Source organism: Aptenodytes patagonicus, chromosome 5 (assembly GCF_965638725.1).
Source record: "Aptenodytes patagonicus chromosome 5, bAptPat1.pri.cur, whole genome shotgun sequence".
Lineage (NCBI taxonomy): Eukaryota > Metazoa > Chordata > Aves > Sphenisciformes > Spheniscidae > Aptenodytes > Aptenodytes patagonicus.
Genome location: NC_134953.1, coordinates 9219128 through 9237051, shown reverse-complemented (window position 1 = coordinate 9237051; position 17924 = coordinate 9219128). Strand labels below are relative to the sequence as shown.

General features: G+C 41.2%; 1 protein-coding gene across 9 annotated transcripts in view; it reads right to left on the bottom strand.

The window, feature by feature from the left end:
• The window catches only part of NDST2 (N-deacetylase and N-sulfotransferase 2), a 143503-nt gene that overhangs the window by 57851 nt on the left and 67728 nt on the right, over window positions 1-17924 (bottom strand). Inside the window, exon 1 of one of the 9 annotated variants that reach the window (XM_076338494.1) lies at window positions 7823-7876. The exons of the other annotated variants lie outside the window; for them this stretch is intronic. The gene's annotated coding sequence lies outside the window, so the exon portion shown is untranslated. Of the gene's footprint in view, window positions 1-7822; window positions 7877-17924 lie in introns of those variants that run through there. 9 annotated transcript variants of the gene reach the window in all.

The following is a 17924-nucleotide window of genomic DNA, read 5'->3' as shown; positions in this document are numbered from 1 at the left end:
AGAAGGGGGAGAGAAAAGGCGTAGAGCTATGTGGGAAAGAGTGAAACCGAGGAACAATTACCAGAAAAAGTCACTTTCAGAAACTGCAAATGCTCAAGAAAGAAGCAACATGGAGAAAACTGCATTCCCTGTCAGGATCTCCAAGGAAGTGAAAGAAATGGAAACTAGGTAGCAAGGATATACTTGAAATAGTTAATCAAGGACATTTGCCATCAAAACAGATTGCCTTAACACATATAGCTCCTTTATGGCTCATTCCTGTGCATCCAGCAGAACTGGTTTGAGAAGGGAAATGGTTTCTGAGACCCAGTGAAGCTCTTAAGTGAATTCATATTTCTGATAAGAGAAAGCAGTCTCATTTTCAAAGTTCTAGAATTGACCTCTTAAATTCCTTCCCCCCTCCCTCTTGTATGATGGGTTGCCTTCAACATAATTCACCAGAGAAGCTTTCACAACAGAAGAAAAAGGCAGAGCCATCTGAGGAAGGAGAAGCATCAGTTCGATAATGTAAAGCTAATGGCTTAGCATGGTTCATCATTCAGCCAATGCCCTACTTCAGATCTTGCATGTCCTTGCATGGCATCACCCTTGTCTGCACACAACAAAGGAAAGGATTCCTCCCTGTAAGCCTATTCACGGCATGGATGGCATGTGGCCCAGGCCCCGTCTACCATCAGCACGACTGTGCTTGCTTGCAACCGTGCTGCTCTGAAATGCCCATGACCCTCACTGCTCCAGCAGTCCAATTTTCAGAAAGGCCAGTGCAAGCAGTGAAGTGTTAAAACCGTAATGCTATCTATCTTTGCCTCTGTCCTTTTCTCTCCTGCTATCAGCCAGCTGTATGTCTCCCAACAAGCAAAAAAGCAAACCAATTCCAATCAAGGCCAATGGGGAAAAAGATATCAGTAGCAACCTTCTTCCCAATGCTGCAGCCTAGCAGATAAAATCACGCCACCTTTGTGAGAAGAGAAGAAATTTGTAAAAAAAAAAGGGGGGGGGAGGGGAATGACTACAACTAAAATATTAGGAAAAGATGTCTCCTTGTTCTCTTCAGCTTTCTGCTCTCATCTCGCGGGTAGGAAGGAAACAGCTTTCTCAGCTGATGAACTTCCATTGCTACAATTCTCTCCTTTCCCCCCCCTTTGTTTCTGACTGTTCCTCAATGAGCAAAGAATGGTCTTGAATAAGGAAAAATTATGATTTATGTATTAGACAGATATATCTTAAAAGACTGTCAGTTTCCATCCTGCCACAGAGCCACTACGTCCTGACAGCAATGCTGTAATTAAGTTGATAGCATTGAGCATTCTCTGAATTACTGCGTTAAAGTAGCAGAGCACTGTATTTAAACCTTTCACCCCATTCAGATCATTTAAACAATTCTGCTCATGGCTTGTTTAGGCTACTCCTCCCCAAAACATTCAAAATTAAGAGCACCCAAAGAACTAAAGACACCTAGTTTGGTACTTGTCTTTCCCTAGTCCTAATAAACCGTGGCTCACACAGACAAAGCAATGCCTTATCTCCCCTATACCAGTCATAAAGCCCTTGTTATCTTAAGAAAAATAGCATTTAAAAAAAATAGCAAACAAATAACCAGATTAATGAAAGGCAATCATGTGTTAGGTTTCCAGACAGACAGCCTGAAAACACCTAGGAGCCCAAATCCCACAGGAATGAACTTAATGTCAACAGAAAGCTATGTAAAGGCTTTGTGCCTAAATGGTGACCCCAATTTACAGTGAGGTTGACAGCTACCATGGAGAATTTCAAGAGGAAGAGGGTCATTTATTTCTCCCATTTTATTCCTCCGTTAAATAAAGCAAATTAAGTCAGAAGCCTGCTGACTTTAAGTCCATGTAATTCCTTCTCTACATTTTTCATTTATCATTGTCAATATTTGATCTGGACAGTGTTGCTTCTTCAGGCTCCTTATGCTTACTTTTATCTCTGTCTTTTATCATATAGCAAAGTGCACTCTACATTGCAGAGGAGATTCCTCCAATATCTAAGATGATGCGAGGGAAAAAACAAAGTATAAAGAGCTCCTCACTTAATCTCACAAATGTGCCTACAATGTTATGAATCAGCAATTCCAAGTTATGATTCACCCCCACCGAGGAACTAATTAAAACTAAAATTATCATTGTTCATTTTTTATAAAGGGGAAACCCAATAAAGCCAATAATCTATACCCAAATACAAGGTATAAAACACGTTTGATATAACTGTAAAGACACAGTGCAATAAAGAAAATGGAGTTTTGCCCATAATTCAGTTCTAATGTGCTGTTAAAACAGCTTTCCTTGTATGCACTTTGAGGTTCATAGTAGTAACTTCCAAGATGCTCCAAAAGTGGCCATAGTACAGCTGGCTGTACAGAAAAGATACATACTGAGAAGAGATACTCCATCCAATAAGCCAAATAAAAATTACAGATATAGGGCTTCTTCCTGGATGCAAATGCACAAAGCTGAATGAAATCCAAATCTGGAAGAATAAATATGGTATCTTGAAACCAAATTGTGAAAGGATAAGACTTCTTAGCAGTTTGGCTGTATCCGCACCTGTTTAATTAGGTGCATTTTGCCTTTTTCAGTAGGTGAGAGGAAGGAAATTTGCATACATGGAAACAGAGAAAACAGGTAAAAATAATTGATGCTTTCAGGGGGATGAGGGGAAAGAAGAAATCAAAACTTCTTACTCAATTACCTTTTACATGCTTAGCCAACGTTCAGCCCCAAATTCAGCTTAGCCAATGCTCAGAAACAGACATGTATCTTCAGGATCTTTCCCACACTTTGAGGTATGATAGCTTTCTTTCTCTTGCCACACAGTTTTCTCAAGCTGTGCTCCTCACTGCTGCTGCTTTCCAAAACGCCCCTATACCCATCCGCTGATGGCAAAGGCTGCAGGTGCAGTCAGCTGGTGAGGAACGCACAAATGTTGAACAGACTGTTCCCTCCTCCCTGGGGGCTCTCAATCACCACCGAGGTTGGCTATATAAATGCTCAAATTGTCACCAAACCTTCCCACAAATGGAAATAAGATACCTGATCCATCCACAGAAGTCTCCACTACCACATGAACGTGTTTGGAAGAATATTTCAATACACTGTTTTAACTCCGCCTACCATCTCTCTTCATTTATATTTTCTGGGATGCAGAGGTAAAACAACCTGCTACATAAACCCATTTTAAAAGAATATAAATGATGCAGCTGCTTGATCCTATTGTTCATTATGCCTGGAAAAAAATCTTTGCATGAACCAGTAATTCTCTTTCTCCTTATTTTCCATGAGATAACGCTACAGATTGTGGCTACTGAGAGAGTAGTGCCAGAACAATGTGAGGAGAGGAGTATCAATTCTTTCAACGCTACAGGTGCAAGGACTTGGCCACATCCTTTCACTTGGTCTTCTGAAGTCAACAATCTGACTGTGGTTGAATCGTCAGGAAGAATGGCATTTGAAAAAATGATCAACCAACCTGAGCTCAAGGAACACCATAAATGCTTTGAGATTAGTAGTCAAAAAAGCCTGCAGATTCTCTAGGACACTGGGTTACGATCAGGGAGAAGTGTCAGTACTTACAGATTGACTCATGGAAGCGCGACTAAAGCAGCTCTGTGCGGCATTGTTTGAGAGTCATTGACCCAGAAAGGCACTAAAGCAAAGCTGTACATAACACTCCCAATGCAGGCACTCAGCTCTGTGCTCTGCTGCTGGAAGGAAAACACTGCACGGAGCTCCACAATTTCAAATTTCATAGTTCACATAAACAGCTAAGGGAGCTTTTGTGCTTGCAATGAAATGAAAATTTCTACTTCCCTTCTTAATTTCTTTTCATACCTCAAGTTAAAAGCTGTCTGCTGCCTTCCTTCTTTCTCTTCCCCCATCTTATTCTACCCTTTCACAGTGATTCTGAGTCAATCAGTGATTAAATTCCCTGTGTTTTCATGCAAACATCTGACTTTCCTGGCTTTACTGGAACATCAGTGAAGGTCCCCCTCCCACTCCTCTCTCATCCCAAGAGACTGAAGCATGCACAACTTGCCTAAGCATCATTTCAGAATAAGGCCACACTTGTGTTTTTAAGAGAGGCATCCAGCCAGCTGGAGGTTTCTTTATGGCTTCACTAAGTGCAAAGCCTTTTAAACTTGTAGACTGAGCCAAACCCCTGACCTACCATGCCCTTGTGGGACCAACAATATTCTTCCACTACTTGAGGGAGAAAATGCATGAACTGTCAGTTTAAAAAGCATGCAACATGGCAATTGAATATTATCACTGTAGGATACTATCAAACAGTGTTTCAGTAGATGAAACACAACAGGGTCTGGTGTGCAGGACATTTTTTTTTAAGACTTTCAATCCATTCTGCTCTATTTTAAGGCAAGTAGAAAAAAATTATGCAAAAGTAGAAGCTTCAGTTTGAGTTTTAGACCACATTCACATGTCAGCGTGAGAATCTGATCTAACGCTTGTCACAACCATCGGAAATATTTCCACTGAATTCAACAAGCACAGGGTCAGGATTTAAATTTATGTTGTGCCAGTATTTGTACATACATTTACGTATATAAACACCATGCTGTACAGTATAATTATTTTTTTGGCATGGAACTGTCTAAGCTTTACACATGAATCACAGCAAAGGGTTGGGTTTTTTAATAATATTTAAAAACTTCTTTCTCCTTTGGGACCCAACCATAACCCATTCTTATCTCTGTAATAACATAGATTTTCATCTCACTAATCTCCCCTCCTCAATACAAAAAGAGAATTTGCAAAGTGGATGACTAACCAAACCCCTTTCAGTTAAGGCTCACTCTGCTTAGGTGTTTTGACACTCCTAAGCTGTATTTTTCTACTCATTTTTTGAAAATGCATGTTCCTTTTGTTTCAACAGATTTACAATAGACAAAGTCAGAGACAATGCCCCATCTGAGTTACCTCATAAATCAGCAAAAACATCAGGGGAAACTGCCTTTTTTATCCTAGCAGCGCAAACAGAAGTTGCCCTTGTCCAGCCTTATTTACCAGACCATCTTGCTGGTGAACTGCATAACCCTCGCACCGTGTCCTGAACACATCCATGCTCTTGTGGACCTAGGCAGCTGCAGATTATAGGGCTTTTCATGGGAAACACTTTTTTCTTATTCCTTCCCTTCAGCTTAACTACCAGTCCAACCTGAACAGTATAAAAGCAGACAAAAGGGAAATAATTTCCCAAATACCAACACTCATACCACTTTGTACTTCTAACCACCATTTTCTCCAGGCAAAGGCTCTGCCATCTCACCCTCACCCAGACTCAAGACTGACTCAACTGTCAAAAGAAAAACAGAGCTGTTTAAATACAACAGCATTTAAGTCTCGTGTCAACAGAATAATAGCAAAGCTCTCCCTAAAACAGGCTAAGTATAATTTTTCTGACGTACAGGACAGCAAAACTGAGGAACGGCGCACAAGCTCGGACACTTACCATGTCAGCAGCAGAATCAGGAGCGTGAGGTCGCAGGAACAGAGTTCACAGGTTCCTAACCACTGCCTTTTGAGCAGCCCCCTGATTTTTTGCCTCACATGGAACACAGGCCAGACTGTGTGCTCTCTGAGGCTGCTAGCACAGCCAGGGCTGGGACTGTGATGCTCTCAAAGTTGTGTCTTCCAGGTGTCATCCTTTGTCACCGCAAATATTAAATATCCAACACTCAATACAGGGCACCTTCAAGTGTTTACCAAAGGGAAAAGGCAGTTGTTTGATGCACAAACAACTTCCCACTAAAAATCACTGTTCTTTCCTTTTTTCCTAGCACCTTCTTGTCAATTCCAGCTCACCCTCAGTTATCTATTTTCCCTACTGAAGGACATCCCACACTGCATCACAAAACTAAGGAAAACATTTTTTCAGCAACAAGATGACTGATACCTTCTTACCAGCAGAACAAGAATAGTTCTTTTAACAAAATCAGATTTCACAAGTTATCAGAGCCATCTCTTCCCCATTTCAATGGCGGCTGGATGACAGTTTTCTGTCCCTTTTGCTGCCTTTCTTGTCTATCTCAGCTGGACTCAAGCTAATAAGCTTCTCATTAATGAAATGACTATGCCAAGGTACTGGCAGATGGTCCTACGTTCCAAGCACATCTTCCCATTCCCTCCCTCCCAGAAGTCCTAATCTATACACAGTGTAATCGTCACAAAAACATATGCTCCCTGACAGAAAGCTTCCCTTCCATTATCTCTCTACTCTAGGGGATTGCCCCCGAAACCTCAGCAACACGAAGCAACTCCCTTCCTACTCAAGTCTCAGTTTCCTATATGCCTGAAAACACATTCACCAGGTCCTGGCCAAAGTGCCTGTACAAGGCTTAAAATCCATGCTAATCTCTCCATAGTACTGTCCATATCCTAGTACATTACTAAGCAAAATGCACATACACATACATATGCATATTAAAAAAATATAAAGTAATATATACCTCATATTTCTTACGTGTAATACTTTGCCACTGTTTTATTTACAGGTCCTTGTAACAGTACACGAGCCTTTCTCTTAGATGAAAAACCATATAGTATAATTTATTACGTTGGTTACCAGTAAATCTCTTGTGTAACACTTCCATTTAAATGCTGAGTGAGTCAGTCACTAATTGGGTATCTCATATATCTTAAAATAATCTGTTTGTTTCATCTGTTGGCTCCCTCTCCCCCATCAATTTAATCAGATTATTGTGACTGATGAATTCATTAATATGGTCATCATATCCTGAGAGCATAACAACTTCTAGAGAGAAAGTTTCAGGAAGGAAGAGCAAGTATCTCCCTTTTGCACACAGATAGTTATGAGCAGAGGAATAAATGAACGCTATCAGTTTCCCAGCTATGGGAGGGGCTGCACAAAGGTTATTTCTAGACACTTAGGATCACTTTAGCCGGCTTTGCTGGAGCTCCTCAGAGAAGGCTAGGGGTATGACGGTCATAGACAGGCCACCATAATGTGAAGGGTTGTTTTAGCTCTCCAAATTGACTCCGAACCATCTGAAAAATTATTTCTTTCCAGAGGAAGAGAAAATTTTGTCAGTTCTTCTCTGCATTTAATCCCAACAGCACTGAACAGCTTTTCCCCACTGCAGATAGGGAAAAACACCAACAGAAAGTAGAAAAGCTTCCCTTTAATCTTTGCCGCCTCCTTTTCAACTTCAAGTTCAAAGTCTTCAAAGTAAGACCTTTTCTCATACTGCGTAACACCTTAAATCACTCTTGATTGTTGTAGGCAGTAACTTAAGCTTAGTAACTCCAAAACTATCTACCTTACAAAAGGCAAAAGAGTTAAAAAGCAAGTTCATTTCTAGACTGAAACAAAAACCAATAGGTCAAATACAGGCAATGGTGGACAAGAAAAGAGAGTGAGAAATATTATTTAGCCAGCAGTAAAAATAACATAATTATGCTTCTGTAGCTTTCGTCATCCAAAAATAAAGAAGCCAAAGCACTTTGATAGCGCACCTTCCCAATCCTCCCAAACAGTAAAGGAAAGGAAAACAGAAGGAACTTGGCACTTACCAGGAAAAACAGTTAACTACAGAAAAGCACGCAACAGCACTACTCAAGTACCCAGGAGCTGTGACTGCCTGAGGAGGATATAAACCACCTCCACCTGTGCTTACTAGCGGGCTGAAACCGTATTCATAAGTGAGACAACTCTGCCTTGAGCTGTAACTTTGTATCTTTCTAAAAACATCATAAACCAGATGAAAAACATATTAGATAAAACATGGTAAGACACCAAATTCCTAGGGAGAAAACCGAGTCTCTACCTTTTGCTGTCTGCTAGAGCAACATCCAAGATGACACTGAGCATCTGAGGATCAAAAAGGCTCCCGGTGAGCATCTGTCAAGTGGAGAATTTGGAGGAGGATTACTCTGGGAGGATGGCCAGCCTGGCAAACAGCGGCAAGCAAACAGGAAAGGCTACTTGTTGGAGCAATGCACAATAGGCTTCCAGAAACTAAACACACCATACGTAATTAAAGCAATTTATTACAGTTATGTGGCTTCGCACATTTGCAAATGCATTTCCCCCTTTTTAGTTTAGGAGTGATATGCTTATTCATGCAAACTGAAAGGAAATATGTAAACAGTTTTGAAAATACGAGAAGAAAGTGTGAGAATGGAACATTTGATATGGCATTATCTTGCAAATGCCTCCAGATTCCTCTCTGGTCACTGTGTGGGCAGCACATTCCCAGGACAGAGAGCGGGGTGGGCGGGGAGAAGGGGGACTGTAAAGCTATTCATGAACCGCATTTTGTCTTTTCCCGCTGAGGTTCATTAGTGACCTACTGGAGCACTCGGGAGGAGGGAGGGCTCGCGCCGGCAGGAAACGCAGGCACAAGGAGCCTCCGACGCCCAACGCGCTGGAGGAGGCCGCGCCGAGGGAGCGCGGCCCTCTCGCCGACTCCCTGCCCACACAGGGCCTTTTAATTGCTCTGCTTGGGCTGCCGGCCCGCTTTGCAATCTCTCACTTGGATGTACCATACGCAATCATTCAAGAGGAAAGTTAATCCATCACAATGAAGCTCTTACAATCCGGGCAGCCCTTTCCCCAGCCCCCGCATATATAAAAATACGAGTTTCATCGTCTTGATCGCCTAGACTTTCCCTGACCCCACCAAAGTTCAGAGATGTAGGCAACAGCTCCCTGAGACAGATGAACTGAAGAGGACAGCGGAGAACCCGTGCTCACAGCTATGCTGACATACAAGGCCTAGGGGCACCCAGCGCTGGCAAAATAAAGTCTCCACGTATTGCATCATACACCTAGCTGCTGTAAACACAGGAACCATCCTACACCTCCTTGCTACAGAAATTCCCCATCACACAGCACGTTATTTTTGACAACTGAAGACACTGATAGAAGTGGAAATGCAGTTTACAAGGAAAGGACTCTGCCCAGGATTTTTCTCTCAACCATCCTCTGCCAGCTGATCCTCCTTTCCCCCATTCACCAGTACCTTTTGTAGCACAGAGCAGCTCTATAGCCAAGGCAACGCAAGAAAGCAAGGCCCATCTGGAGCTCTGAAGACAGGGGTAGATTTTGAAGCTGTGGTATGGAAATAATGTGCAATTGCTGACAAGTGGATGATAAGCCCCGAGTACATAACTGGTGTAGGCTGGCTACAGACAGAACAGCACTGAATAGTGCCCACAAGGTAGGGGGTAAAGGAAAAGGGTGGGAGGAAACACAGATGGAGAATCTGGATAACTGGTTTACCTGCACAGCCCTTCGTTACTCCAGGTATCCCTCACAGCAGAGGGATGTGGAAATGACAGCGCTGTGATATAGCCCTGGCCCCTTTCAAACATGTTCTCCCTGCGAGAGGCATTGAGATGCATTCATACACGATAGCCTGTAAAAGTGGTAAAAGAGAGTGTTTGGGGTCTTCTGAGTTCAGGGTTAATTTCTGTCCCATTTTTAGACCGGTAACATCTGGGGCTCAAGAGACTGATGTAGGATGAAGAATGGTATAAAAGAGAGAGAAAATTACTCTGCCGCGTTAAGAAGAGAACGACATAACAAGCAAAATTGAAACGCAGTAGAGTGACAGAAGTCACTAGGCTGTGATCACAGTGGGCTGTAAACCAGAATACATCACATTAATGAGGTAGGAAAAGATCTGTCATATGCAGAGGATTACATAGAGTCTAATAAAAACATTGTCTATTAAGGGAAAAACATAATCCAATTCATATGGAAACAACTTTCAAATTATAGAAATCATGGTACAAAATGCAGAACACAAATTCAGGAAAAATGGCACGTAACACTGACGTTAAGCAAGCTGTCAATAAAATCTGATAAAATCATAACACTGGGAAACAGCAAATGTATCTATTTGAACTAATCAAACGCAACAGTAGGAAAAGATTTTAAAGATCTGAAGTAGCAAACGCTGTACTCTACAGAAGCAGAAATGGTGGCACAGTAAGTTTTTGATTAATAAACCTGACTTCTGTAGCTTGCAAATGAGTTAAAATGAAGGATTTGGTTTTTGTGCTGCATTCATGGAGCATCCAAAACAGCTGGCACCTGATCTGTGATGAGGAAGGACTCCATGCACTTTGGCAACACAAACAAATTGTAATCCAAACAATAATTTCATACATATGTATACCCCTCAGAAGAATCAAATTAAGAAGAAACATGATGATACATTATATTTAGGGTTAATAAAAGCAAAGTACAAAACAGTGAAAATTATAACCACTTATACTTTTTTTTTAAACAGGGTCATAAATAAATTACTAACTCAAAAAAGGGGAAATACTAGACACCTTCATGAAGGTACACTGTGTGCTCAATAAGTAGTGACAGTAAAAAATGCAGTAAAAATGCAAGTTAAGTTCTATTAAGTTGTATAAGGAATTAAAAGGTGAGTAGTACAAGAACTAACATGTGCTTTCCACTGTGAAACGCTGTTCAGTTCTCACCACTTTATCCTAAAACAACAGAAAAACATTGAAGTAATGGATTGAAATTGCTAATTGAAAAAAATAACACTAAGAAAAACATCTGAACGTTTGTTGGTTTTCTTTTCTTTTTCTTCCCTTTTTTTTTTTTAAATCTGACAGGAGGTTTTAAGAGGCACATGAAAAAATCCAAAATAGTCAAGAGGAGAGACTGGACAGATTAAGAACTATCAATTTGGTTTCCTAATAAAAGAACAAGGGAATACACAGCAAAACTCAGGGGCAAAAATTTGGGTAATTTGAGATTATATAGTTTCACATCATACACAATTATCCAGTAGTGCTTACTATGGCATTAACACTGATGTTAAGAAAATTATGAAACATTAATATTTATAATAAGCATATTTGAATTAATAACAATAAAAATCAATCACAAAACACTGAAACACTCCTGTTTCAAGGCACAACATAATAAACATCTAGGAAAGGTGTAATATAATAATCTTCTATGGAATTTTTTTCTGAAACAATGAGAGCTACTGTTGATAAGGGAAGGACTTTGAATCTTGATGGACAGATGCTCTGATCCACTATGGCCAATGGAGAAGACACGCCAGTAGCAGTTGCTTCTGCAGGAAAAACATTCTGTAAATTATATCACTGTAGCTACAGTGATAAAAAGACTTATGAAGTGTGCCGCACAAACACAGAACAAAGAGGAGCTTATAGTTTAAACTTAAGAAAAGAGACAACAGAAAGATCTATAGGCAAAGCTGCAACAGAAGGTAAGACAACAGTAATCAACAATACTGGTCTAACTTTTTTAAAATCAAGTTTTTTGGTAGGTATTTTGAACATTTCTAGAGACCTTCCTAAATATGAGGGGCAGAATGGGAGGATGATACTTTGGCAATTTATGAAGTACAGGATGGAAGCTGTTATCATTGACCTGAGATGAAAGCAGCTATATACTGCCACAAAAAGGAAAACATATTACTTATTTTTTTGACAAGATCTTATGCTTGCTGCTATATAAGCAGATGCCTTCACTTTAGGATCCCTTTCATTCCAAAAACCCTTATCAGCGACAGAGATAGTGACCACCACCAATGGTGTCACTGCCACCTCCCATTGTTGGTCCTGCGGCAAGTATGGGGAGACGGAAAAGAGAATTTTTGCTATGTGCCATGTGTTGTTTACCAGTACTGTGAGTGGCTGGTGTCAGGCAGGAAGAGCTTTAAAAAAAAAGAGAAACCCCCTAAAATACCACCAGCAAGAAAAGAAACACTCTAACCCTGTGCTCTCATGTTTTCACCTTTACAACTGTTTCAGCTTCAAAAGGAGACAGTGATCTTGCAGGTAGTTTGTTCCACCTCTTCTGGCTACTTTCTCACCAGAAATGACTCAGTTGGTACAATGTCTTCTAGTCTCAGGGTGCATCAAGGGCTGGCTGCTCCAAGAGAGGAAGAGCAGGAGACCCCAGGGCACTTACGGAGTGCAGTCCCACCATATCTGAACGTGGCAGGCAGAGCTGCGTGCTGGTGACAAGGTCCATTGACAGTCCCAAGCAAGGAGAGTGATGAAACAGGTCCAAGGGTCACCCGGCGGTCCAGTTAGGAGCAAAAGGAGATGGAGCCAGGGACAGGACAAGACAGAAGACACACTATCTACAACATAGGTTCATGGTCCATCCAGGAAACAAGGCTGGAGACAGAAGAGGAGACAGGCATACTTGCCACGCCACTCAGGCCAGGACTGAAGGCCCAGGCCTGAGCTTGAGGGCAGTCCCTGGACCCCTGGGGAAACAGTGCACAGGTGGGGGGCCCAGATGAAGCTTCTCAGGGCATTGGTGCCCACAGGACTGATGCTTAGCTGGTTTCTGCAACCCCTGAGTGCAAGGAAGGGTTGTGCATGTCTGAAGGAACAGACAGATGACGTGCCAAAGATGTGGGATCAAGGGTGGTTTATATTCATACATTCTACTGTCCCCATGGGAACATACACAAAATTACAGATCTCTAAAGTGTTTTTCCCCATGGGAATATATACAAAATTACAGATATTTGAGAGCAGTTTTGCTACTAATTATGTAAACATATTCCTGTGAAACGGGGGGGGGGGGGGGGGGGGATACTTTTTTCCCCATTTCAGCTGCACTGGAGTGCTCTCCTGTAATTGCTCTTTCAACCCGTATTTGCCTCTTTATACCAGTGCAATCTCCACTCAACTATATCTTAAAAGGTCTGAAGCAGCATTGTGCCTCCAGCAATCACCATCCCAAGTGTTCTAAAACGCTCTTGACAATACAGGCAATACAACTGCATGCCATTCTCCAACGCTCTGCTATTGTCTCTCACATCCTCTTCAAAGAAAGATCAGGGAAGGGGAGCCTCACCTTCAAGAGAAAGCAGTCCTGGAAGTTAGAAGGAAGAAGAATACTGAGGAGGTGTGACATGAGCAGGGAACAGCAAACCTAAACAGAAGATAAAATCTTCTGGACCAATTCCTTCCACATAAGCAGTGCTGGGCTTGTCTACACCAATACTCTTTAAAATTTCCTCTGTTTCACTGCTGCCAGTGCCCACAGGGGTTGCAGTGTGAAGTGCTGCTCTGTACCAGTTTCCCAGGCACAGCCATTACGCCTGTACGCTGATTTGAAAAGGAGATACCCATTTCCCTCTTGCCTGGGATTTCCTTTAAAACACTTGACAAGCATGGTTCAAAATTTAAAACCATAAATACACGCTTCTCTGCATGTTGGAGGAAAAATCCAGGCCCATGAGTTTCATTTCATGCGTTCACTTAGGCCATGAAGAAAAGTACTATGGATGCAGAAAAATAACAGCGTTCTGTGTTTTGTTGGGGTTTGCCACATAAAACTGCCATAATTATTATATTTTCGATTAAAAAATCATACTCCTAAATTTTCTTTTTTTGTCAAATAGCTTAGAAATGTAGAAGTACACAAAGTTGTTATCAATGTTCAGCCAACAGTTACAACACACTGACCTCTACCTTAACTCAACATGGCTCTAACTTCAAAGCCTGCTTAAAACTATTTTAATACCAACATTATTAAGCATAGCAGGCATGCTGAATACTCAAATGGAGCCAGCATGCTTTATGCGAAACCCAGTCTCTGCATTTCCTCCCCCTTATTTCCCAGGCTAAGCTTACCTGTCCTCCAGAGCAGGACTTTCCTGTCACACTTCTTCTGAAGTGATTCCAGGTGATTCCTTGCTCTCTCATCCTTGGACTACTGCTTTTTATTTCCCAATCTCTTCCCCTTTTTCCTAACTGCAATGGAGGCTAAGCACATAGCTTCTTTGTTCCAAGTCACAGGCTTGCACCCTTACCCCAGTGGCTCTGCAGACACCTTTGCGATTGCTGATGGGGGGAACCGAAGGCTGGACAGAAATCCAAGCGTGGCCCTCCTGCTGTACACCCGGCGGAGGTGAACGGAGAACCCTGCTACCACTGACTGAGCTGGGGGGGCTCAGGGGGGTTCATGCCTGACTGCACCTGCTCGTGATGTTTTAGAGGCTGTAACACTACAGAGATTTCTTTAAATAAGCAGCATATAAGGAATCTGCAAGTATTACCTACAGAAGGCCAAAACAATACAGCAATTTTTGCAATCGTTCACAAAATTAACCAAGAACAGAGCTATTGTAAAAGGCTCTGTCTCCTACGATGACAGGCAAGCAGTGGAAAACCCTGGACTGCTAACGCCCTTCAACAGAGACTTTCTGGAACTTCCAGCATCTTTTTCACTGTGTTTGTTACTCATCGTACATCTTGATTGACCCTGAAACAAAAACACCACATCAAGAAAATTATCTGCCATTAGCAATGGTTATAAGGAAATGCCGTAGTTGAACCAATGTCAAAAAGAGTTTAACTGCTTAACTATCAAATGCTTAGCATACTTTAAAAGGCAAAACTTTCAACAGTTTCTCAATCATCACTCAAAGCCTGCCACATTAGTAACATTTGGACCTCAAGAGCATTCAGTAGTATGTATTGCCGATACCTGCCAGTAAAAGAAACGTTTAGTAGCCTGAAAAACATCCAAGGGGTAAAATTGCAACAGCTCATTTAAGATGCAGCTATGAGGCTGCATGATCAAGAGCGCAATCCCAGAGGAACAATCTTCACAAGTCTTCACAAGAATGATTTTTTTTATTTATTTTAAAAAAAAAAACCTCTTCTCCTTTCTGCCTCTTAAGGGTCCTGGGTGCAGTTATGATACCCAGACTAGTACTAATCACTGTGTTTTACGTATCATTTTCCTCCTGGTCCTTATTGCTGTGGCCCAAACACTTCTAGTCTCTCCTGAAAACCAGAGCATGGAGGGATACACTGTTCACTGAGACCCTTTATTCTGGACTGCTGGACTCCAAGGCACAGTCTTTTAATCAAATTATTCTTAAGGCTTGTGTCACGTGGCAAATGCATCGAATTCTTGGCTCCAACAAAACCAAAACAACTCCCTGCAACCTAGAAGACATACTTTCCAAGGTAAAATTTTCAGAATTGTCTTTTACCTAAAAACCATAGACCTTGTGCTTCTAAGTAATAATTTGCTTTTAAAAATACTACCCTTGAACATGATTTTCTGTAAGTGGGAAAGAAAAAGGAGGAATCTAGATATAAAGAGTCTGTGAGCACATGGGGAAATCTGTGTTCTGTGCTCACAAGTTAACAAGTACTTGGCACAGGTATTGCATTTTTCCACCACAAGTTATATTCCCTGCCTCCAAAGTAATGTATTTTAGTCCTATCTACAAAAGGTACATACAGTAAATTGAAGTTTAGACATCCTTAAGCTTACGCACCAGCAAAGGACTTCCTATTTACAGTCACTTTCTCCACTCCTTTCCCAAAGTAACTCTTAGCCTCTGAGTGAGGTCATTCTCCACTAGTTTGCAACGATCTGTTTTACATTCTGCATACTCGCTGTGAAACCTCAGAGGAGCTGGGGGATAGACAGGGAGTAAAAGCTGGATATAAGAGACCACTCCAGTACAAACATCCCAGATCAATTACCAATATAGATCCATTGCATTAAAAGCCTCCCGCTTCTGAACCCTTCCTAAAAGCTCCCTTGAGCACACAGTCCTACTGTACATAACGATGGGATAAATTAAAAATGGTAGGAGGGAGAGGAAGAAAAGAAGAATCCTAAACATAAGGAGTTTAACTAAGGAAAAGTAAACATGTTCAAAGAAACACAGTAACATCTACAGACTTAAGCTGGAATTCAGGTACAGATTTCTGGTACCTGATCTACAAATCATTGACAAGTCTTGGCTACTACAGTCAGTCTTAACACGCCAAAGCCTTCTACAGCAAAGCTTTTGGAAAGCTTCGAGTACTAGCTCATCTTGCAGCTCTAAGACATATCTTCTTTTGAAACTTGGAAGACATACTTTGATGAGGAAGGGTAACGCAGGAAGGGACCCCAGGACTTGCATATAGATTCAAGTGGTCTTTCTGTCGCTTCGCTGCAGAGTACTCTTGAGCACTTTCTCAGATCACTTCAGAGTTGAAATCTGTTTTCCCCTCTCTCAGACATGCTTCTATCCCCTCAACATACTGTCAAATTTCTTACTTTGGCAAGAAACTTTCAATATATCACTACAGGGTTAATTTCCTTTTACCTTCTACTATCACACTTGAGTGCAGAGTGCTCAGCTTGGCTAAAAGCTCAAAGGGCATGAATAATGTAAGAGGGCTCCACTGCGAGGACCATTAATGCCTCGGAAAGCCTTCACTGGATCTCTCACCGGTTCTCACTTGCCGTATCTTTCCTTTCCTTTAAATGTTACAGTACCCGCGCTAAATCAAACTCGAAGCTCTCACATCTACCACCTCCCCACCAGCAATGCAGCCAACAGACCACAGGGACTTAGGAGTCAAAGGGGGGCCAGGAGGGGAGTGGCCCCGGCAGCCTCCTGGCTATGCCAACTAGCTCCTCCACCTCCTCAGCCTGTTGTCAATTGCTCCTCAGCTTCTTTAACTTTTGCCTTCAGCACTGAAATAATACATCCTTGGTTTAAGTAAAATCGCTTCAACTGCCTTTGCGTTATATAAAGACCTAACAAATGCAAGAAATAGTTTTAATATTTTGAAAAAGTACTTTTTGCTTTCAAGGATGGCTGAAATCCAACTGAACTCTTCACCTTGTAACATAACACGGACATCAACCGTACTAGATGGCCCATGTCATATTAAGCTTGGGAAAATTTGGCAATAAAATGAGTTGTGGTTACAAGAAAACCCAGCCAGGTGCATGCACAGAGGGAAATGGTGAGTCTGAACGTTATCTGATGAGCCACAAACTTGATACATCACACATCTATGAAATTACATATAGTTCTTAATTGAATCATTCCAAATCAAATCAGGAAAACACAACCAGAATTACAGGAAATACTGGGATCTTGGGCAAATTGCCTTCAGTGTCTGCTCTCAGTTATGCTATCTGTAAAATACAATCGATAAACGTAACCATTAAGTAAATGCAAAACATGATTAGTCCAATTCTTAAATAGAAAAAAATTAGGCAGAGACTTACTTGGTGTCATGTGTCAGATATCTGCTTTGCAGTACATTGCAAATATAATAAAATTTCTGAAAGCTGGAGAGGCCGGAAAATGGGAGCTGGAAAAGCACATTACAGGCAAACAATCTGAATGTAGAAAATCCTTAGATTTACATATGCACAATTATGATTTGTATCAGCTTTCCCTGCATACATAAACTGAAGTAACAAAATACATAAAAACAAATTGTGAGGACTTAAGGAGGAATGTCTTATCCCATAGCTATGAACCTAACACTGCATAGGGAAAAAAACATCCTCTGCACTTCAGTTTTCAGTTAGTTTGGCAAAGCCCACACAACAGGAGTTTTAAGCGATGCTGCAAGTAGGCACCAAAGAGTAATTGAAGAGAAAGATGGGAAATCACAAGTATTTTCTGTGGTGGTAATATTAAAAGAAAATGAAAGAGGAGAGGCTTGAAGAGCACTAAAGATTCTAAGACTGGCTGGAAAGTATTACTTAAAAGTAGTTTGAAGCTGTGGTTTGAAAAATTTAATATCTATAGAGGCATCTGTTCCAACCTTTGGAGGGTTAACTCAAACCTTCTTCTGCAAGCTATATAAACTGAGTTCTGTGTTAGAAACCACTAGACAACTACTTTGTACTAAACACTAAAAATTGTAATGTAAGACATCTGTTGAAGTTATAAGATGTCCTGTAGCTCTTTAAAATGTATAAATTTGCTTTGGTCATTATATTACCTAATATGTTTTCCTAATATCATGTATGATTACGTGAAGTGCTTTGAAATGAAAAATGCTATGAAAGTGCAAAACATTACTGCAATACACTTAACTTAATTTGGACATGCTATAGTAGGATGGCTCCTTTATTGAGTC